A 24,493-nucleotide genomic window follows, 5' to 3' on the forward strand; every position below is an offset into this window, starting at 1 on the left:
TTTAAGACGACCAGCTCCGCGTGCGCTCGCTCACCAGGGTGGACCATGGCAATCATTTTGGTGTGATAAGTCGCTATCAAGCTGTCTTATTAATATGATGTGAATGTACAGATAAGATAACACTCTCTCAAATTCATGTAACTGCAGAGTGTACGCCTGTATTGCCTCCTGGATGGAGCTGCATACATTTTAAACGGCTAAGGCATCCGAGGTGAGACCGATAGAAGCAACGCAAAGGATTCAATATTAACTTGTAGAAATGACTACTTGTTTTGCTTTCGAGAGGAGAGTAGCCAGTGATATGAGTTCAATCCACTGCTGACAACTTTCCAGGCTCTCATCTACAAAGCGGGTGCTGTCATGTTGTCACCAAGTTTCACACACGATACTATTCACAGGTCATAATCTCACCACGGATGTCACCATGTTACTATTCTCAATGTGTTACTATCCTGCATTGCCCCTGTAATCAACATGGGTGAGCTGGCCCCACGTCCAGGGCGCTGGCCTTCAGAGGGGCGCAGGAGCTGCCTGAATTTCTCTCCCTTGCACGTAACGCCAAAGAAAAGCGTGTTTAAACACTCTTAGGAAGGTCCGTGGGTACCAGCGCCTTCATTTGTTTCGATTTGCTTCTGGTGAAACCTCTCAACCTCCCCCGCCTCCTCTTACCCCTTCATCGTTTGTGATACACAGATAATTAAAGACCAGAGAGATAGCCCCTTTGCTTAAGCAGAGGCCGGCTCTGGTCAGCAGTCTGTATTTTATTGGTATGATTCATAAGCCTGCGCTTTAATAGAGTTCACAGGCTGCACTCTCATAATCCCACCACAGATGTCATCACACTGCACTATCGTGTTGTCACTAATCTACATTTACATGGTGTCATAGGTGTCACCTTTCTATATTCACATGGTGTCTTACATAAGGGGGCGCTCATGGTGTCATGAGGCTGCGCTCTAGTTGTTTCATAAGGCTACCCAAGGGTTTACTTTCATCAAGTCAAACACACACAAGAACCAGCTCGCAGCTAAGAACCGGCATTTGTTTGTCTTTTTTCTCGCTGTTGCGCTAGCGTCTGGGGTCAGCTGTTGTCACCACGAGCCAGATTTGCTGTGTGCCTGATTTAAAGGCTGTCTTTAAAAATCACTTTTTTCGCATCTTTTCCTAGCAATGTATTTTATTGTGTGTTACCTGCAAAACTTGTTTAACTTCATCAATAGCCATTCCGGTCCCCGTTCCGCCGCGGCGTGTGCCGTTTGAGCGGAGGGACAAGGAATGTAGGAGCAGCCAATCTATGTTCTGATTGACCAGCGTCACACCACGGACACGCACCCTCCCCATTTAAATACCCTCGCCGAACTGCTGCCCGCTGCCTGGACCCCTACCTATGTTCTTCCTCGTCTTCATTACGAACTCCGAGGTAAGCTGCGTTACAATGTTAACCTATTCCAGCGTGGAACTGAAACTCTTGAATCCGGGTAGAACAGTAGAGTCGTAATCAATTTCCCAGTCGACTCAGCCGCTAACGCTCCCCTTTGTGATACCCCAGATCGCGGCAGCCAGAAATGTCCCCCCTGCCGAGACAAAGGGCAGAGCGAAGTGAACTTTGTTAACAAACACACCAACCATACCGGTCAGGAATAGCCCAGTAAAAGATGAGATCATTACTGCGATGTACCTGAACGCACGCTCAATACCTAAGCATGCTGCGGAGGTATGGAGCCTGCTTGAAGTAGACAAACCAGATATCTGTTTTTTTACAGAAACCTGGCTGCATTGTCAGGCGTCATCAGATATAGTGTCCGCCTTTCCTCAGGAATATCTTGTAACAAGGGTGGACAGGGAATTGCGGAGGGGTGGCGGTATAGCGATTGCAGCTAGAACCCCCATTGAGATCCAGCTACTGGAATCCTTGTCAAATCCAACGCTCGAAATCATGATAGTTAATATGCAACTTTCCCGGTCCGACAGCTGGCGAGGTGCGCTTGTGTACAGGCCGCTGGGCATTAAAACAGGTTTTGTTGATCTACTAATAGAAACAATAGTCGCCCATGCCCTAGCAACTGAGAACTTCATTCTACTTGGCGATTTTATTTATCATGGGAGCTTTCCTCAGACCCAGAGATATGCCTCTTAATTAGAACTATGGAAAGCCTCCGGCTCACTCAAAGAGTTATGGGCCCCACCCATTGTGCGGGCCACACCCTTGATCTAATTTTTACCAGTTCCTCCAAACTATGGGGCCGATTATGATGGCGGACGGATCTGAGCCCGTCTGCCAGCATAGAGTAGGAGGGACCGTCGGCAGGGGCTGCGGCGGTCCCTCCGTGCAGATTAGGATGTGACCGCCAGGGTGACGGTCACATCCTCAATCTTTAACATTGCGGCGGTTGCAGCTTCAAGCTGCACCCGCCGCAATGTTAAAAATGCATGCACGGCATTTGCGTGCACAAAGCAGCAGGCACCGCGTGGTGCCTGCTGCTTTGTCCACGCAAATGCTGGGTGGGGGAACTATAGGTACCCCCCATGTGCACCCCACACCCCCCCTTCACCTAGGGGGCCCGCAACGGGCCCCCGTAGTGAAGGTCCGTATGCTTTTCCACGGCGGAAAAGCCGCAGTGGAAAAGCATACTTTGTACTCCATCCTAATATGTCTGGCGGTGTCTGATAGACACCGCCAGCCATGTTTATGCTTTTCCGCCGCGGTCGGAAGGCAACCGTGGCGGAAAAGCGGAGGACAGATTGTAAGACCCACCAGCCATCCTAATTTGGCGGCGGGTCTTTCAAGCCTCCGCGGCGGTTTTCCCGCATCCTCCGGGCCGGCGGTGGCTTCCGCCGGCCCGGTGGATGCGGGAAATCCGCCATCGTAATAGGCCCCTCAGTACGGAAGAACCTCTCCCTATGATCTGGACTGATCATCATCTTTTAAAGTTCAGTCTCCCTAGTCAGACCTCGACCAAACGTATGAGTGGCAGAAAAGTGCGGATTCGCCCATGGCGTAAACTTACACCGGAAGCATTTCTGGCCCATTTTAAACCTGTAAATAGCCTGGCTTTTTCCTTAGAACAAAGGGTAACCAATTTGGAATCCTCCATTTTACAAACATTAGATCGAATATTCCCTGAAACCATCGTCAAAGCTTAGGCGGCGGCCTCCCCATGGTTCACGATTGATATAAAGAAAGACAAACAAGCCAGCAGAGTAGCAGAGTGACACTGGTGGAAAACTAAAACGAAGAAGGATAGAGCAAAGTATAAACTATTACACTCGAGATATGTGAAAAATATCAAAAAAGGCCAAGAAGGCCTATTTGATTAAGCGTATAAATACTTCTGCTAGCTCCACTAAGGAACTTTATAAAATATTGAAAGAATTTACATCCCCTCGCGCCGAACAATCTCTGTTTAGTCCCTCTCAAAAATGGGTCGAATCAATGGCTGAGTTTTTTGAGAATAAAATTAAATGAATATACTCTGCCTTCCCCATTACAGACCCCGATCAGCCCCCTCTCGACAGCAGTCTGTGGACCCTGCCACAAGGGGGGGGACCATAGTCAAGCCTTTTATTGACGAAATTCGCCCCGATTACTGTCAAGGAAACTCTGGAGGGCTTAAGCAAAATAAAATCGGGATCCCCTATGGATCCATTTCCACCACGCCATTGCACCAAAATTATGCCCTTGTTAGCCGATTCCCTCACGGCTATATTCAATGCTTCACTTGAGCAGGCACGTGTTCCCTCGAAGTGGAAGCATGATCAAGTGAAGCCAATTTTAAAGAAACCTTCAGACAACCCGACCCTGCCATCCCACTATCGGCCACTATCTCTGTTGCTTTTTTTTGGGAAAGTGCTGGAACTTCTCGTGAACAATCGGCTGATAGCCTATATAGAAGCATGTGGAGTACTTGATCCCTCCCAGTCCGGCTTTCGGGCTGCCCACAGTACAGAGACGGCTGTTGTGGAGATTGTGGACAACATCAGACTCGCGGTGGATAGGGGCGAATCAGCTATTCTCATCCTCCTTGACCTCTCCGCGGCATTTGACACCATCTCCCACGTTATCTTGAAACATCGGCTGTGGGAGATAGGTGACAGAGGAGGGGCCCCGGGCTGGATTGAGGACTACCTCACAGGCCGCCTCACCACCGTCCGAGTCCACACTTTGGTCTCCGGTACTAGTCCTGTAACTGTGGGGGTACCCCAGGGGTCGATTTTGAGCCCGCTGCTCTTCAACCTGTACTTGACACCCTTGGCTAAAATCATTAACTCCTGCGGTTTTGAAACTGTGTCATATGCCAATGACACCCAGCTGCTGATCACGTGCGGCGTAGACCCCGCTGACACCTGCGCACGTTTTAAAAACTGTATGGTTGAGATCAGCAGCTGGATGAGGTTGAACAAACTCCAACTGAACGCGGGCAAGACGGAAATTATCTTGTTCGGGAAGGCAGAGAGGTGCTGGACACAGGAGTGGTGGCCCGCTGAATTGGGAATATGCCCGGACCCCAAGCTGGTGGTCCGTAACTTAGGAATTATAATAGACAGCACTCTGTCATTGAAAAATCATGTCGCCAAGGTGACTGGCACTTGCTACGGAATAATGCGCAGCCTCAGAAAGATCTCCAGATGGCTTCCCATTGAAGCCAGAAAACCTCTGGTCCAGGGCCTCATCATTAGCCATCTCGATTATGGCAATGCCATGTACTATGACCTGAATGAGGACCTACTGGTAAAGCTGCAGACTATGCAGAACACCGCTGCTAGACTAGTGCTAGACCTGCCTCCCAGAACTGCTTCATCGCCATGTCTGAAACAATTGCACTGGCTCCCCATTCGGCAAAGAAGCCAATTCAAGATCCTATGCTTAACTCATAATTCTCTGTACAACAAAGAACCTAGGCATCTGAAAAAAAAACTAAATTGGTATGCCCCTAAGAGGTCCCTAAGGTCCATTAATAAGTCTCTATTGACACAACCCTGCGCGCGCACCTCTAGGTACGGGCAGCGCTCATTCTCCTACCTTACCCCGCTACTCTGGAACAAACTGCCCCCTCATCTTCTTTCCATTGTAGAGCACCAGCCTTTCCGTAAAGCCTTGAAAACCTGGCTCTTCCCTAAGTAGTGGCCCTCTTTCACTAGCCGTCTCTATCTCTTCCTTGACATTGCCATCACCATCTGGTTTCCTATGCTGCAAGCGCCTTGAGACCTCACGGTGAAAAGTCACGCTATATAAAAATCTTTGACTTGACTTGACTTGACACAATAGAACAACAGCGCCGCCTTTGGAGTTAGAAGTGCCTGGTGCGACAATCTTTAATGGGGCTCCCCACCATGACCTCCTTCTCCACAAACCCCCTCCCCCCCACCACCACCACCTTCCATCAATGCCACTCATCTCTCCACAACTCCTCTCTCACATGCATTTATTTTGTTTTATAGCGCTACTCATACCACCCCTAGAGTGTCAGAGCACTTTACATTACACACACGTTGTACCGAGGGAATGAATCTTACCTGTGTAAATACGTCTATAGGAAATATTACACAAAACAATGAGGATTAATATGTATAGTACACATTCTTTCAAAGGGGCATATTAACTCCCTGCTCCCGGTTTCATGGTCATTATTTATGGTTATTTTTTTTAAAAACATTTCTGTCTGTATTTATCCATATCTATTTTTTGTCCATTTTATCTGTATTTATCCATATTTATTATGAGTTTTGTTTTATGAAAAAAATAAAGCTGAAACTGGTATATGTTGGCTTTTATTTAACCAATCAACTGCAGTCCAGCTTGAAAGCCTGTCAGGTTTCAGTGATATGAACACATGCAGAAGATAAATCAATGCACGTATATGAAAATATGCACATTTCAGCATCAGCCTTGTGCATATCTACTGCTGTTTAAGCCTCTCTACTAAAATTCCTTTCTTTTTTAACCCCCTTACCTGTAAAACACAGTAATTGAATTGGCAGTCATGGGAACGTGTATTTATGAGTCTAAACTGCCAGTGGATAAAACTTCCATCTCTCACCAACAGAAACGTTTAATACGTTGACATTTTTATTGTTGCCTGAAAACTGCTAGACGCAAGGAAAGAGCAAGTTCTTCTAAAACCAATGGTTATTTCTGTACATGGAGCTTCTCCCAAAGTCAGCGCCAGGCGCAGCTGCACCTGTCACACCGCCCTAAAGCCAGACCTGCATAACATAAGAAAACAACAAGCATTGGCATAGCCAATAGGTTTTGAGACCTAAGTATTTAGATATGCTGCACAATATCCTTGGGGCAACAACATCAATTGTTGCGTGGCTAAACACTTATAAGGTCCCAAAGGCGAGACCTATTGGCTATGCCAATGCTTTTTAGATATGCCATAAAGACAACTTTGTACACACTGCAGAAGGAATTTACAGAGTTTTAAGCAACCTAACGTTGTATCAGCTCCATATCATAACATAATCAGATCAAATAGCCTATTAAGTGGCATCTGGCTCTATCGAGATACAAAGTATGAACAGACATTGGCAAGTAAACAGCGAATCTACATACATTGTAGCCTGTGATAGAGCCCAAAGACAAACGATGGGGATGAAAACATTCGGTAAAGTATCTTGGCTAAAACAATTCACAACTCTTGAAAGTAAGTGGCGATCTAAGATGATTGGAAGCGCAGAAGCGAATTTCCTTTGCTCGAGAAGGGCTCCAAAGTTGACCTCAAGCAAAATGAACTAGTAAGCACTCCACTAAGGGGTATGATTTTCACGTATCTGCTGGAAAGTTAATAGTTTTGCAACACAGAACATGATTTCACAAAAGGTCATTCCTGTCAGGCCAATTTATAGGGAGTAGCTGGAAGGTCAGCGCTGGGAAAGGAGAGATGAATTGCCGCCTTCTCTCAAGGTCTGCAGTTAGAGCTTCGCCTGCTTAACATTTTACCAATAACCTTGCGCGTTCTGCTGATGACTACAAAGACGCTAAAATAGTGGCCATAGGGCGAGGAAAAGCTGAATTGCAAGCAGGCGTGGACTGAGAACTATCAGAGGAAAAATCCTGCATGCTCAATGTTTATAATGCTCGAGCAAGGCTCCTGGGTCATTGGGGACAACAGTAGCTTCAGTTTTATCCGTTTTGTGAACATCTTTCACCGGCATGTGCAGTACTGTCGATCGATGCAACCAGGCACTAAACGTACCTTAAAGAGAGAACACTAACGTGCTGTCCCCATCACGGAACAGAAGAAAATTATAAAAGTTTTATGACAAAATTGTTTCTAAAAAAGTATCAATTTATAAGGCCATAGATCTGGTCTGTCGGTATCCAGACGGTGGTTTAATCTGAACCTATGCTGGGACAGTTCACGTTGATGCTATGAAGTTGGGATATAGGGGTTTCTGACTTGTAAGTCCTCTGACCAAATGTTTGCTGTGAAACCTTCGGTCTGTTAACCACACCCAGTCAATATTCATGACCTGGACTGTTTTCGGTCTGTTTTGGGGGAGCGGGTGGTGGCATTGTGTCGAGTTACACTATATATGTCAATGCTATAAGGGAATGCCTCAATGTTAGACCAGCTATGAGGGTCAATCAGCTTCACTGGATAATGTTCAAATAATTGGTAGTTAGAAAACTCCTATTCAAATCACGAAATCTCTACCCCTTTCCCCTACTGAATTCATAGTACATGAGGTATGAGCACAGACACTTTTCTTGAGCCACCCTTTCTTCAAATGTTTTTTCTCCACCGCCCGTGAATAGAAGGTGGTGAAAGGAGTCATGGGCATAAGGCATGGTGAGCTAAAGGGACCAGTTTGCCGCCGGGCTTACATTTCAATAAAGAAAGTACCAGAGCCCTAGGTAACTCTCAGGAGTCATGCCCCACCCATAGCCTTTGCCAGCACAGAGTACGAGTGCTATCCACTAATCATCACCCTCCTACGAAGGTGACAGTTTTGACTGTTCAAGGTCACCCAAATCTGTAAAAATGACCTGGATGCACTGGCATTGTTTTTTCAATGTATCAAATTATTAAGTACTCGATGTTCTCAATTTTTTGTAAATGTACTCATTAAAAAAAATAACAAGACAGCATCACCATGTGGTAGCATATCAAAGTTCTGGTGTTGAAATATAGGTGCGGTGCTGAGTTTTGGAAAGCACCAGCAAAAATTAAGCACTGGCCTGCTGTTCTTGAGGTTTGCCACACAAGATGTTTACCTGCATTGCAAGGTAGGTCCTTGGAATGCTGTTGACTGCACAATGGAGTTTGCCATTTACAAACAGGACTTTGTCTTGTTTCAGTCATTGCAAGTCTTGGAGAAATAAAAGAGTGAGTCAGCTTACTGCATTTCCAAACAGCAGCAATGGTTATATAGAGCAATTTTTGCAAGTGGCATTTCTAAGAGCCTGTCAATATAATACGGATTTGGCCAAAGTTAAAATGTCTATTGATATCGAGGTGTTTCAAAGATTCTGATCTATTTCTTAATCAATTTCATCTTGTAAGTCACAAAGGGTGCCAAAATAGTGTATGTTGGCGTTGATATATATTACTTAAAATGTGTTAGGTATCGGATAGACAGTGCATGTGCTGTCTCGAAGAGACATGTTGTGTTTTATCTGTGGCTTGACAGGCCACCCATCTCTTACCATCGGTAAACTTCAGCTTCGCTCTCAATTTCTTTGATGCCATTCGCCATGGCATGTGGGCGTCATGCCCTCTTCTTGTGTTTGAGCATGAATCAAGTACATGTCTCATTCACTGCTCCCAGTTTGCGGAGCTATTTTTTGCTTTGTTTTCAAGCATTCTATAGGAGTACTTGTGTTTTCAGGCTGTCTCTCTTGTACACATACACATATACCACAAAAATGCATGCACATGTACATTAGGGAATGCATTTCTTAAAAAATTATTAACACAACACGATCCAACGGTATTCGAGTGCTCACTCAATTGTCCGTCTTGCCTTAGTGCAAACACAAGCCAATGGAATTGGAGCACTTTAAGTGCTCACCTGCTACATTACACAATGAAACATACATTTTTGGCTCTGATCCTACTTCAATTGACATTTTTTTCCTGTCGTTGCCTGCCCATCTCCCCATTCCCTCATGATTTCCTGCTTGATGTCCCCCACTACCTCCCTACCTCGTTGTTGATGTATTTCTTTTTGCGCAATGCAATGGTATTGGAGCGCTTGTTCCATCTTCCATCTTGCCATCGTGCTAACACTAGTCGATAGTATTGGAGTGCTTTCAGTGCTCACCAGTTACATTACACAATGACATATTCATTGTCGTAGATAGGGGGAAGCGTAAGTGATTTGTCTAGAATCACAAATTGATCAGCCAACCCAGAGATTCGAACCTGGATCCCCCGTTCCCATGTCGGCTGCTCTGGCCATTATGTCACATCTTCGCTGCACTTCAAAGCTCCTCAACTGTTTGTCACTAACACTTCCACATTTGCTCAGCAAGACCCCGTCAACACCAAACAAACATTGACAAAGCCAATAGATCTTGGCAATGCCCCATGTTTTGGCCTTGTCAATTTGAAAGTCTTTTAGCCATGTTGCCTAGCAGCACATCTACTGTTCAGCATGGCTGAAAAACACTGAAAAAAGAGCTTTTTTTGTGTTAGGAGGGGCAGGACAATAAACACAACATAGGGAGCGAAGGGAATCGACACCAGCTTAACATCCTGTGATTCTGGGCTTTCAGTAACTTTCTACCATGCTTAATAGCAGATGTGCTACTAGACAACATGGCTAAAATACATTTGTATTGACAATATCAATAGCTTGGGCATTGCTGAGACCTATTGGCTTTGCCAATGCTTGTTTCCTTTTCTCGAGTCTCATTTCGAAAGGGGTAAACAATATTATATATCTTACCAATCTGCTTTATGAACAGTGCAAACGCTCTCGTGCAGTATTGATGCATTGTAGATCTGTGTAAGGAAAGTCTTTGCTGTTTAGCAAAGCTCAAGAATGCTGAGTGAGGGAATTGGGTCAACTCAGTTAATCCATTACTTGCTGGTGTCATCATTCACGATCTGAATCAGCACACAAGGCATCTTATAAAGAGGGGGTGATGGGTCAGCTCCCTTTAGCCATTTCTTTGCTGAAGGTGTCATTAAAATTTAGATCTGACCTTTGAGCGATTGTACTGCTGGTGATCATGACTGATGTTATTTTGCCTCTTTAAATCTGAGTACTCATTTGGTAGGAGAGAGCATTGAGAAACAAATAAGTCCTGCTTCAGCCATCACCATGTAACACCAAACACTGATCCTTCAGGGAGCTTGGGTCTTGGGACTGAGGCACAGGAGGTGAGGATGGAGAGAATAGAGTGTCCCATGCACACAGAGGGCATCTCCTGCACCATGTGCAGTACTAAGCGCTGCAGTAGTATCTGAAACACTCTTTTATACGGAGCATAACCCAGCAGTGGCACCTCGTTAATAATGGGCTCCACCCTCTCATTCATGAGAAGCAGAGAGTAAACCAAAAAATCAATCTCTGCTAATTAAACAAAGAGCGTAACATTATTTTCTTTCTTAAGTGTGCTAAGCTCTTTACTTAAATGTACTTCCAACAACAAACAGTTTTGTCTGTGCATGTCAGCCCAGCATAACAGATGCTTCAGTGGTGCTTGGCATAACAGCTAAGCGAAATAAAGATGACATCAGACGTTTCCTGTCCATATTTGGAAAAAAAACCTCTTGCTCCTTTTTCTGATGCTATTTTATAGCTGGTGTAGGAAAGTGGGTTATTAGTAGGTGGGGGTATTCACCATCAAATAGTAATAATATCACGATCCCTAATAGATCTAGACAAGTTTCAGTAAATTAATCCTTGCTCAACCCTTGGCAGCTTAGCAAATGAGCAGGTAGGCTTAACGTAGGAGACAGATATGTGTAAAGCATTTGCTACCACCAAAACTGTAAATAAGGTAAAGACACAAAACAATAAGCATCCACTACCAATTTATAAAACTAGAGAATATTTTTATCTTGAAACCAACTCCAAAATGTCAGAAATGTAATGTAGAGAAACAGAGAGAAGAATTTCTAAAGATTTAGATAAAAATAGAGCCAAAACATACAAAGCTCAACTGAGGGTATCTGGTCGCAGTGGACCGGTACAAAGTCGCAAGTTCGAGCCAAGTGCAAGGGAGCCCAGGCTGGATGCAGGATCAAGGGAGGCCCACTGAACATTGTACCTTGTCTTTGGTGTGCGCTCTGTGAGGCATTGCTTTGCAAGAATTCGAGTCATCCGACGTCAGTTCCAGGAAGCTGTGAGGGCTGCAATGTGAGGTCCTGTGTCATGTCACGTCAATCTGCATCAGTTCCGATGAAACTGTGTGGTGGTGCCTTGCGAGTCTTTGCGTCAACTCTAGTCGGTTCTGTTGAAGATGGCATCTGAACAGCCAGGGTTTAAGAGGCTTTGCTTCATTTTGCATCAGTTCTTGTTGGTTCTAATAAGGTTGGCAACTGGTTGTTGGTTTCATTGGGGGGATAAGTGTCCTCTAGCGCTGGCCAAGGTTAAAAGGCTCTGGGTGCCACTTGGGGCCTGGACTGAATCTCCCACAATGCACTTGTGCAGTCCAGAACAAGCCCAGTTACAAGTGGTCAGCTGAGGTGTCCTCTCTTTGGATTTGCAGGTGACTCAAGTCTTTACAGGTGACTCAAGTCTTTGCAACAGTAAGGGAAAGCCCTGGAGTTTAGAGGGGCACAATTTACTATTCCCACTCCAGTCTGTGCAACAGTAGGTAAAGTACTTCACTTCAAACACATAACATATATGAAACATAGCCCTATTAAGTTATACAAAAAAATATGAAACTCTTCATATAAACTTTATTAGTTAGCCAAGGAAAAAATATATATATATAAGAAAACAATGTAACATTTTAATACAATTATTATACAATTTCATCATGAATTATCAACACTGGCCATTATTTATTACTTACTCAACTTACCAAACTACACCCCCACTAACCTAATAGCACACACATAACATATAATTAAAATAAATAAATGTAACACAATTACCATCATTTTTAACAAACAAATTATTAATTAGTAATTAATTAGTCAATTAATTAATCAGATAATACTTATTTAATTAATTGATAATTCACTTCCGATCCGACACCCCTACATACCCATCAACTGGCACCTAACAAGTAGTTTAAACAATAAAATGATTGCACATTTTACATAAATAATAATCTATTAAATAATGAATAATACATTGTCAAATAATTGTTAAATAATTATTACTTAATTAATTTATTTCCCTCCCTGTACCCCTACAAACCCAGCAGCCTGCACATACTATTTAACTTAAATATATATTGATACAAATAACATAATTAATGATAAATTACATTATTACAAATAAATTAATAATGATTATTTAATTAATTATACCATATCATTAGGGACTGTCTTGTCGGCTCTAGTGTCGAAAAGATCCACTTGTTCCATAATTTGAAATGAAGGTTCCACGAGATTGGCTTAGGTGACTTTTTTTTTTTAAATCTCCAAAATATGACTACTATAGTAAAAGACACTAACAAATCTATCTTTTGTACAAGGACCAACATGCGCCATCTGCACCACCAGGGATATTTTGGAAGTCTGACCCCTGCTTTGACTATCCCTTTGAGGACTCATTTAGTTGTTTCTAGTTTTTAGCACTAATTCACAAAATAGATGTTATCTTACAAGATTCTGGATAGGCACAGTGCACTTTTTGGTATCTTTACTATGTCAAGGAGATTGGTCATATTAGCTTACTCCATTTCCTTGCGACAATTTATCTACACAAAGTACCCTGCACCTTGTACTATTCTGCACACTTTATAAGTCAATGAGAGCAAGGTTTGTGCTCCAATTGCTGAGAAAGCAATGCCAGTGTCCTTACATAGAAGGTTTTAGATATCTGCATGTTTGAAATTGATTAGTATATGTACACATGTATGGAATCTGATTGGATTGATTACGTTTTTATGTATTGAGAATATCTTTGCACTGTGCTCCTGTATGGTTCATTGAACTGAAATAACATTAATATGACAGACTGACCAATTATACTTAATTAACTTCCCACGCTGTACACTTACAAACCTGGCAACCCGGTGCAACAATATAAATCACAATTATAATTAACCTAAAGCTTACCTCTTAAAATTACAAACTATATTTAAAAATATTATTAACAATAATAACCCAAAAAATGAGTATATAAACTGACACACATAAAGATAATTATAAAATGATATTTTCAACAATATTTTTTAAAACAATATTTATAACAAGGATATTCTTGAAAATTATATTACTAACCTTAAACATAGATATTCTTGACAGTGATATTTCTGTATCAATGATATTGTTGTATCATGATATTTTTTCTCCGATATTTCTGCAATCAATATTTCACACTCAATATTTTAACCAAACACCCTAAATTACTTTCCTTTAATGGCTATAGTGAATCCAACATTGGCAAGTTGTTGGGCTTAATGTAACTATTATTTGATCTCCTTCTTTGTGTTTGCTGCTTCAGGTAGGTCTTTTTCTGTCTTCCCTTCCCTCTTCACCTATATTTGTCTGCACCCCAATGCTGGAGCCTGGCCTCTGTGAAGAGGGGTGTGGCTGGAGGACAGGAATCTCTGCATGACAGGTACGGAGTTCCGTCCCTGACACTCAGTGCCTAATTTTTTTACGATGCCACACCCACTTCCCATGGCGCCGCCCACTTCGCCAAGTGGCTCCACCCACTTCCATTATCGGCTCCGCCCACATCCACCGGACTCAACACATCATAGCCACCTCCTAACTCCTTGAGGTCTGCAAGAAGATGAAGACTTGGCTCTTCACATAAGCACCTAGGGGACCTCACACCTGCACACCTGGTGATGCACCTGGATACCCTCTCAGGTCATTAGTGCGCTATACAAATCAATATAACATAACATAACATATGGGAAGCTAGTATGACAACAACTTAAAAGTGAACTCAAATTAGAGAATGTGTGTGTATCTCAAAATGCAGGTTTAGGAAAGGTCATTTGAGGCCTCGAGGCAGCTTCACAAACTAAAGAGAATGTGTTTGTACTATGCTGTTTAAAAGAAAGGAATGGATGAAGGACGGAATATATTAAAGAAAGTAGCAACAAATGCAAGAAGGAAAGGGGGGTACTGGAGTGAGAAATATAAATAAGTAATGGATGAATGAAGGAGGAAATAAAAGAATGTGAAAGGAGGTAATGAAGGGATAGAGGAAGAAAGGAAGTGAACTATGTGGGATTGATGAACAGAAAGATAAAAGAAAGGAGGAAGAAAAGCAGAAGGAAGGGTTGAGGATAAGAAAGGAAGAAATTAAAGAAAGGATGAAGGGTGCAGCAGGAAAAAAATACTAAGGAACAAATGAAGGACGAAGGAACAAATGCACCAAGGAAGGAGGGATGGGGAATGAATGAGGGTGTAAGAAAGTAAGAACCAAAAGAGGGGAGGATGCATCCCTGGAGGTGCTGAGGAAGAGGAAATGGAAAGGAAAAAGATGGCACGAAGGAGTTGAGGAGAATGGATACAAGTATAAAGGGTATTGGGCAAAGGAGGGATAGAGGAAATAATAAAAGTTTAATATTGCAAAGTAATTGAAAAACGAAAGCTTAAAATGCATTTCTGTGTCCTTAACACACTATGTATGTTTGTAAAGCACATACTCACCAAAGGGGGCCTTGACACCAAATTAAAAATGTTACCAAGCACAATGGCACTAATTTTATAGACCTCAGAAAGATGAAAGGGTGAGTCGCCATACCAGGAATTACATTTATGAGCCTGAGATCAAAAACAGATTCCTGGAGTGAATATAAAGTCATGTACAAGAAGGAAGACATGAAAGGGAGAGTGAGGTAGGCGGAGAGGTCTGAAGTCAAAGATAGATACGACTGACTAAGAACTTGAAGAGAAGTGGGGAAAGTAAAGGCTGGGAGTGCAAGATTGGAGTGGAACATGATGAGAATGAATAGAAGAAAGGGAAGAACAGCAAGGGAAGAAGAGCCGACAGCAGGGAGTGCATGAAAGGTTAGTGGAAGGGAAACATGGGAAGGTGAAAAATCAAAAGCAAGGAGACGACTAAGAGGAAACTCGGACATAGGGCAGAAAGTGAAGGATAAATGGAGAGAAGGGAATGAGTGTGGTGTGAAGAGGAGGAAGAAAAGCGGATACTGAGGGAAATCTAGAGTACACCTCTGCTTTATTAAATATACACTAAATAATTACATAACGTTGAGGGGTGACAGAGCTGTATCATTCTTGGCCTGTCTCATCAATGTGTAGCTGTGCCCTCCAAGACACACAATAGCGATTCTTCAACTGTGTTAAGCTTTTATCCCATCAAAAGCTGTTTTGTGGCATCACAATCGGTTCTCTGTGACAAAAAGATAAACCCACTGGCCTAGCCACATCAATACAGTTCTGCCATCTGCATGGCACATATTAACCATCTGTGCTACAGTCAAAACTACCACTAGACACAATTCCAATCTCTCTCTCCAACAGGAACATAACATTTAATCACCAGCGTTATCTTGACATTTTTATTGCTGCATGAATCTTGCCGAAACACACAAGGAACTCTGCAACAGGCACTTTTAATCCAAGTTATTTGTTTCCTAACACAGTGTCCCCCAACGGATTACTCCTGAACTCAACATCAGGTGCGCACCAACTAAAAGCTTGCCCTGTCGGATGCCCAGCTGTTGGTCACCCAAAACGGCATGCTCATGTATTTGAATTCAAATGCAAGTTGCCAGAATCATGTAGGAATTCACTTTTTATTGTCTGACTTTCTTACACTGCTGCTAACTGACAGTCGCCTCAAAGCACAAGACAATACATACATTCATACAGACATGAAACTGAGTTTTCAAACAAGTACATACACAATTTACAAACATGGCAAGTGCACAATTCATGTTGTCCGTGCTAGACAAAAATGTAAAAAATACATTCATACAGACATGAAACTGAGTTTTCAAACAAGTACATACACAATTTACAAAGATGGCAAGTGCACAACTCATGTTGTCTGTGCTAGACAAAAATGTAAAAAATACACACCTGAAGAGCGTAGGACTCCCTCACTTGCCTAATACCCCTGCCATCTCACTAGCAAGCACTGTGCTCCCAGTACACACAAGCAGAATTCTAGGTATAGATAAAATGCAAAGACAGTGTATGTTACAATGCTGCTCATGCACTTGTCCCCCAATGCTGCACCACACCTGACAAAGGTGCATAGGGATGAAGCTGCACCCCTGGTTATAACTCAGATTCCACTTCTATTCCGATGCAGAGACAATATAGTAGGATGTGGGAAATAGAACACGAACCATAAAAAAGTGTAACTTAGCTCCCAACAAGCATTGGCAATCATAACTAGTTTCCTTACTAGGCAGACATATGAACCAAACAGGACAGGTATGACTCACTTAAACTGGCATCAGCACTACTTTTGTTCAGGTCTCATATTGGCTGGAGGCTAGACATGCTTGACACCTTGGTGCCAATGCCATCTAGGAAGCAAACATACACAGTTTGGCACTTCAAAACTATTATTTGGCAAGAGGGTTTTGATTTTGTGAGTTCTGTACATAGGAGGTGTGTATGTCCAGAAATAATTTTAAATCCAAGTATTCATTTGAATAGTTATACTAATCACCACTTAGATAGCACTTCTAATAAGTGGTTATTACTTCCCAAAGGAACCCTTTTTAACACACTTAGAAATATAGAAAGACAGTACGGCTCTAATTGTATGCTTTCCAGTTTGAGTGCAGCTTCTTGATGCTGATTCATAGCACTCTAAGTTAAAAGGATAGCAACTTGTGACATAAGGTAACAGCCAAGATTCTCTGGAACATAAGCAGTCACCAACAGAACTATGTTGTGTGCTATTTCACAATGAGTCAATCCTGTAACAAGACTGCATGCAGATGTCACCAGCAAACGCACTGACCACCCATCTTTTTAACTGATGTACCCAGGAACATGCTTGGTACACAAAGATCTATTCAGCTGCAGCAGGTGCATTAACATTGTAAGCTTGTTAAAATATAGGGGTAGATGTCTCAAGCTTTTTTCTTGTCGCAAACGCTGCGATTCGCAAAATAGCAGCGTTTGCAACAAGAAAAACGGGAAATGAGATGTATCATGCAAAAAGTTTGCAATATTAAGGAATTGCAAATTTTGCGATTCCTTAACATTGCGCAAGCATTTAAGAAATCGCAAATTGCGATTTCTTAAATGCTATGTATGAAACATTTCATTTTAGCGAATTTTGGCTAAGAAATCGCACATTACCACCAACTTGTCGTTGGTGGTAATTTGCGAATTCTTTTACAAATGCACTTTATGCAATTTGTAAAGGTGCAATGTGATGCTCATACATGCCCTTAGGGCATTATGTGTGCCATATGCGCACACATGTCGTTTTCAGGGGTGCAGCAGGGTGTCCTTGAGACACCCCTGCACCCTTGAAATTATTCTCAATTTGCGATTAGCAAATTGTGAATCGCAAATGGAGAATAATTTCGCATTCATTCCTATGGGCCTCCTGGCCCATAGAAATGAATGGGAAATTATTCCTTATTTGAGATTAGCAATTTGCTAGTCGCAAATAAGGAATTTTAAGAAATCGCTAAAAAATAGCGAATTTCTACATACATGCCATTTTGCAATTCCCAAATAGCAATTCCTTAAAAATCGCTATTTGGAAATCGCAAAAGGGAATGTTGATACATCTAGCCCTATATAGACTGTTAGTGACCACTTAAGTAAGACAAAACAGACTCAATAATACACTTGTATGGGTCTTTGTTTCTACTTTATTTGGGACAGAAATTACAAAAAAGATAAAGTTAACACATCACCCCTTTTGACTTAATCCCCATTCTGCTGCTACCCATAGACCCTCGATTTATGGGATTCCGGAGTATAGTTTCAATTTTCAGCCCCGTACATAAACCTGAGAACGGTTTTGTTTGCACTTAAAACGTGTTATGAATATATTGGTAGAAGTTTTGAAAAACAGCAGCTTACGATTAAAACATAAAATGCGTTTCATCTTCCGGTTGGGGAGTTTTTTTAACCGGAGTCCTAGCCATTCGTCTTCTCAATTACTGTGGACTTTCAAAGCCACTACCCATTAGGAGGCATGCGCAGCGCAAAAGCAAAACCAACATGCAAATTAATAATGTTATCATCTCTACAGAAATGTTTTCTGGGTGAAATGTTACTGCTAAGTGCTTGCACAGGGGTCAAACCGATGTCAAGAGTCCTCCGTGAACTGCAAGCGCTACTGACCTGCAGAGGCCAAAAAGCCAGGAGGAACCCGAGCAAGTCTGTGAAATGCTTCTGCATGAGGGGTTCCACCTGGCTGGGGGCTCTGGAAGCATACAACCTTTGCTTCCTGGCCCCTCCTGCTCTCGCCACCAGTGACTGGGGCTTCTGTGGAGCCAATCGTGACACCATGCAGCATTCATCCTCCAACTGGCGAAAAGAAACACTAGGCTGTAGCGGCCAGCCTTCAATCAAGGACAACTGTAGTAACTGAAACATTGATGACTGACTGCTTGCAAACGGACCGCCATTTTTTGAGTGGAAGACTTTCTCCCAACCATCTGCAGGATATATAAATAAATTGAATAAAAGCAAAGCATGGTTTCTTCACTGATTAGGATCGTCTTTTACTTTCATTTTTTAACAATTACTGGGCCCACTGCTAGGGGAAGAAAAATGTAGTAGACCCGGCCCTGAGAAATAAGTGCCTGTGCTAAGCACCAGAAAGCACTGGCACAAATTAAGCACTGCTGACACTCCATCTGTTTGGCGACTGTGAGTGACCCATGGGTGTGCTCAGGATATTTCATATGCATGGTGGCACTGTTACCTGCATGTGCTGCTGGGGGACAGTCTTGGAGGGCAATCGGCCCCTCTGCCTGGGGCCTACTGTACAGTCCCTTCCTTGTGTTTAGTATTTGGGCTTTGAGGGTATGGCCCAATCTACAACGCTTGGGCAGGGGTGGGGTTGGGCCTTTTGAGTGGTGTGGGAATTAGCTCTCTACCTAAAATTCATTAGAGTTCCTTCCTTTTTTCCACTTCACATCTCCCCTATCCTTTTCTCACCTTTCTCTTACCCCTCTTCCCATTAAAGTCCTTACATTTGAGGGTGCTCCACTTATTATTATAGAGTGAAGTGAATTGTAGGCTTGGAGACAGCGCCTTCTCTCAGGTGCAGCCTGTTCTTGTCCCCCTACCTTCCACTGCTTCCTTGCATCCTCTCAATCCCTGTCCTGTTTACCGCTGCATACTGCCTTCTTCTTAATTTGTCCAAGCCCTTGTCGATTGTATGCTGGCATGTCAAGGGTATGTCATGTTATGGGAAATGGAAAAAGGGTCTCTACTATCTCCACAAAAAGCATGCAAATACTGTGCTGCTTCAAGAAATGCTCCTCTCCATAGCTGAGTCTGTCAATGGGCATGGTGGAGAGCAGTATTTGAAGTGTGAATGCAAATGGGGACCCATCCCTGACCACCACTTCCTCCAAGAAATGAGAGGTGCTCATCCCTATAGGACAGAAGTTCCCTTGTAGAGTACTCAAGACCTGGTCAGATTAGATGGGGAGATGGGTTATTGCAAAGGTGTGCATGATGGGTAAGTCAACGGTTCATGGATTCATCAATGCCCCAGACTCTGACAGGATTTATGTCCTGGCCTGAATGTCCAAAGTTATCACATCCTTTGGGTGCACACCCCTGATTCTGGGAGGGTATTCTAATTTTACCGCCTGGTCTTGTCTGAGAAAACTCTGGTTGTCCCAACTCCTATATTCTTCATGGTAGGGTCCTCCTTTATGACCTCTTGGAGGATAATGCACTCATTGAGGTCTGGCACTTACTTCTCACCTTGTACCGGGTCTATACTTTCTTTTTGTGCCTGCTTGGGATTCAGTTGCAGATCGACTACTTCCTTCTCCAGAGTGGGGTGCTTCCGGATGTAATGAGAAGTCATATCCTAACTGTTGGCCTCTCAGATCACAGTCCTATACCGGTGAATCTGGGTGTGGGCTTGATGTCTCCCTTTCCGGTTCGCTGACAGATGAGAGCTTTTACGTACAGACAACTGTTGTATTTGCTAGTGCTTTATGTCTTGCTATAGAATGTACTAAGTTGCCATGATGCCATTATTGGGGTTCTAATTCTACTTTATGTCAGTTGATGCCTCTCAGTGCCAGCGCTTGGTGTGGTGGCTCGTTGCTCTGTGAATAAACCTACATTAATACTATTATTTGGCTCACTGCATATATTTCACATATTATGAGCTACAACATAATTTTGGCGATGAGGACCAGTGATAATTGAAGCATAGAGCGAGCCACTACTTCAACTTAAGAAGAAAAACGACGTTCAGCAGAATAGACGGTGACCATTCTCCTTCATCTCACCTCCAGCGGCTGTGTTTCTCGAAGGGAAACAAATTTCCCCAGCGGCGGTATCATTTAACCATTAATATGAGGTGAGGAGGCTAAGGTGTGGGTCATAGCGCTAGTCACGATGAACTAACAATTTTTAAAAACAACACTAAGACGCGAAAAAAAAACACAATTTTTTTCACAGTCGGCTCCCACGAGCTCACCAGTAACAACCCAACTAACTGTGTATTTCACAGTTCAGAGCGTCCTTCTTCTTAAAACTGTGACCAACCGGCTTACCTTGCGAGCAGTGACAGTTGCTTAGCGTTTCCCTGCTAGCGAGATCCCTTCCCCTCGGCGTCTTCCCACAAATGATGACGCATTAGAACACTCACTTGGTATTGGCGAACTGAATATACGTCACAGAAACTGTTCGAGCGCACGCATTGGATGATTCAACACATCCGACGTTTCAGGAAACTCTCATTATCTCTGTGTGAAGCGTCGCTCCGTTTTATTCAAGATTTATGCGCGACAGTTTGAAATACCAATTAAATATCTGAAACTTAAAAGACTCAAGGACCTCCAGCATCACGAAGGATACAACGTCTGCGAGGAAGTAGAAATATAATAATTTTTCTCATATTAACACGTTTAACTATTTAACACAGTTTCTTTCCAGAACTATATTTCAAAGACAATATTAACAGCACGTTTTGATCAACTACACAGTATTAACAATTGTTGTTGTTTTACAGCACTGTTTAATTTCAATCAATCTGTTGTGAGTGAACCTTGTCTTTTAATTGCCATTCAGTTAAATTAATTCAACAATGCAATCTGTAAATCAACCTCCCCCATTTTTAGTAAGCCCTGGAACCCCTCAAATTCAGTGGAGACAATGGTTTGACGGGTTTGAAACCTATATTGGTGCCATAGGGGCTTCCAGATACAGGGCGGAAAGAAACATTTTTTTACTTTTAAATTGCTTAGGATTTGAAGGGAGGGAGGTCTACAAACATTTGCCCGATTTAATTATTACTGAAGGTGAAGTTATTGATGAATATCAAGAAACAATTAAGAAACTGGTCATCAAATTTGATGTTCAACCGAGTTTAGTTGTACTAAGACACAAGTTTTTTAAGAGAGCACAGTTCCCAAGTGAAGATGTTGATTCCTACTTGAGTGCTTTGCGTAAACTCTGTGCCGAATGCCAATTTGGTGATTTTAAGGATCAGTTGGTCAGGGATCAGTTCATTGCTCATTGTAGTGACAAACACATTCAACAGAAACTGCTTACTATGGGGAATCCCTCTTTAGAAGAAATTATCAAAGTTGCCAAAAGCCTTGAACTAGCTCAAACGTCTATTAAGGAACTTGGCAAAGCAGATGTGCATAAAGAAAATGTGAATGCTATAGTGTCTCCTCTTTCCAGACCCAATTTTCAAAAAAGAGAAAAATTCAATGAGAAAAATGTGATTAAGAAAAACATATGTTACAGATGTGGTTATCCTCCACACTCCAAAGAAAACAATTATTGTCCTGGGAAAAACGCTAAGTGTTACAAATGTGGGAAGTTTGGCCACTTGGCCAAAATCTGTCAAGCCAATCCAAGTAAACCCGAAAAAGTCAGTTGTGTGTTGGAGAATGAACGAGATTCAGAAAGCGATTTGGTGAATGAATTCAAAGACATGATTGTAACCGTCACAGATGATGGTGTAGTCACTGGTAACCCAGAGGAATGTGTGGATCCTTATGTAGATATATTAGTAGGTGAAGTTAGTTTGAAACTTCTTGTTGATTCTGGTGCCAGAATCACCATGATTTCTTTTGAGTTGTTTAAGCAATCTTGGACTAACAGAGAATTATTTCCTCCAGATAGAGCACCGGTTTCATATGAGGGCCGTAAGATTATTTTGGAAGGTTTCATTGAAGATATCTTACAATTCAAAGACAGAAAGATTCAAGGGAAAATTTTTGTGGCTGTACGTGGCTTAAATATTTTGGGGTGGTACCATCAAGGTCTCTTCGGGATGTTATTACGACCTGGAGCAAGAGAACAGGTACTGGTTGTATTAGATATGCCTGACTCTTCATCTCTTGAGAAGGAGTTTCCCAGAGTATTTTCAGATTCTCTTGGTGAAATTGTGGGGTTCAAACATCAGATTAAAGTGAAAAGTGGTGCCATCCCCGTGAAACATAAGGTTAGATCTGTGCCATTCAGTTTGAGAGCAGATCTCAAAGCTGAACTCGAGAGATTAGAGAAGAATGGCATCATAGAACCTGTAGAATCTAGTTTATGGCTCAGTCCTTTGGTGGTTGCACGTAAGAAAAATGGAGATATTCGTCTTTGTTGTGATCTCAGGAGTGTCAATAAAGAAATTTGGGTGGACGCCCATCCACTTCCCAAAATTGGTGATTTGTTGGAAGAATTAAGAGGTGCGCAGTGGTTTTCCAAAATTGATCTAGCTTCTGCGTATCATCAGATCGTTCTAGAGGAGAATTCCAGACATTACACGGCGTTTAATTCTCCCTTCGGTACTTTCCAGTTTTGCAGAATGCCTTTCGGGTTGGCTTCTGCAGCTTCGGTTTTTCAGAGGATCATGCAGAGTATCTTGAAAAATATCGTAGGAGTTGTGATTTTTCAAGACGACGTTCTAATTTTTGACAAATTTCTAGATCAACACGACATCATTCTCAAATCCGTACTCAAAAGGTTTGACAGTAAGTGCATTGTAGTGAAGAAAAACAAGTGCGAGTTTTGGAAACGGGAGGTTGAATTTTTAGGACATCTAGTGTCTGGTTTAGGTGTTTCTCCCAGACCAGGATTGGTCAAAGCAGTAGTGGATTGTCCAGTGCCTAAGAACAAAGAAGAGTTACGATCCTTTTTAGGGTTATGTGAATTTTATTCACGATTTATTCCGGATTATGCCAGTAAAATGAAGTCGTTATCTTGTATGCTCAGATCTAGTATTCCTTTTGTCTGGGATGATGTTTGTCAGTCAACTTTTGACTTAGTTAAATCTGAGCTTTTGAATGCCAAGGTTCTGAAAGCATATGACCCCAGTGTTGGTTGTATTATCACGGTTGATGCAAGCAGTTACGGACTAGGTGCAGTTCTCACACAAATTATTGAAGGGAAAGAAGTCACTGTTAGTTATGCCTCGAGGGTGTTGAGAGATCCTGAAATAAATTATTCAGTGATCGAAAAAGAGTTACTTGCATGTTATTGGGCATGTGAGAAGTTTCGCACGTACATATGGGGAAGGAAGTTTATGATTCAAACTGATCATAAGCCTCTAGTTTTCATATTGTCTGGTGATCGCGTGAAGTATGCTACGCCACGTATAGCTCGTCTCACTACGAAGTTGTTGCAATATCAATTTTCTGTTAAGCACATACCTGGTAAAGAAAATTGCAAAGCTGATATGCTTTCCAGGTTACCTTTAAAGGAGCCTGATTCAGTTAATTTGGATGAAGACAAAGAAGATTGTTTCATAGCTTCTGTGGATGCTATTGAGTGTGTGAGTTGCTCTGAAAAAGAATGGGCTGATGCCATGTCCTCTGATGCAACCTTATTGAGTGTCAAAGATTACATTATGAGTGGATGGCCTAGGGAGAGAAGTCTACCGGTACACATCCAGCCTTTCTGGAAAGTATCTGAAGAACTCTCAATAGAAGATGGTGTTGTCATGAGAGATGATAGATGTATTCCTCCACTGAGTATTCGGGTGAAATTAATCGACAGTGCTCATGAGGGACACCTTGGGATCACAATGACCAAAAGACGTCTAAGACTACATTATTGGTGGCCTTCTATGGACAGTGAAGTGGATGAGAGAGTAAGGCATTGTAGTGTGTGTGCTACTGCTGAAAAAGGTTTAAAAGTCTCTGTTCCACCATTACAACCCATTCCTTTTCCTTCCAAACCTTGGTTAAAATTGGGCATTGATTTAGTTGGTCCATTCAATTTCCTTCCTTCTCAACTCAGAT

The sequence above is a fragment of the Lissotriton helveticus genome, chromosome 10 (genome assembly GCF_964261635.1).
Source record: "Lissotriton helveticus chromosome 10, aLisHel1.1, whole genome shotgun sequence".
Lineage (NCBI taxonomy): Eukaryota > Metazoa > Chordata > Amphibia > Caudata > Salamandridae > Lissotriton > Lissotriton helveticus.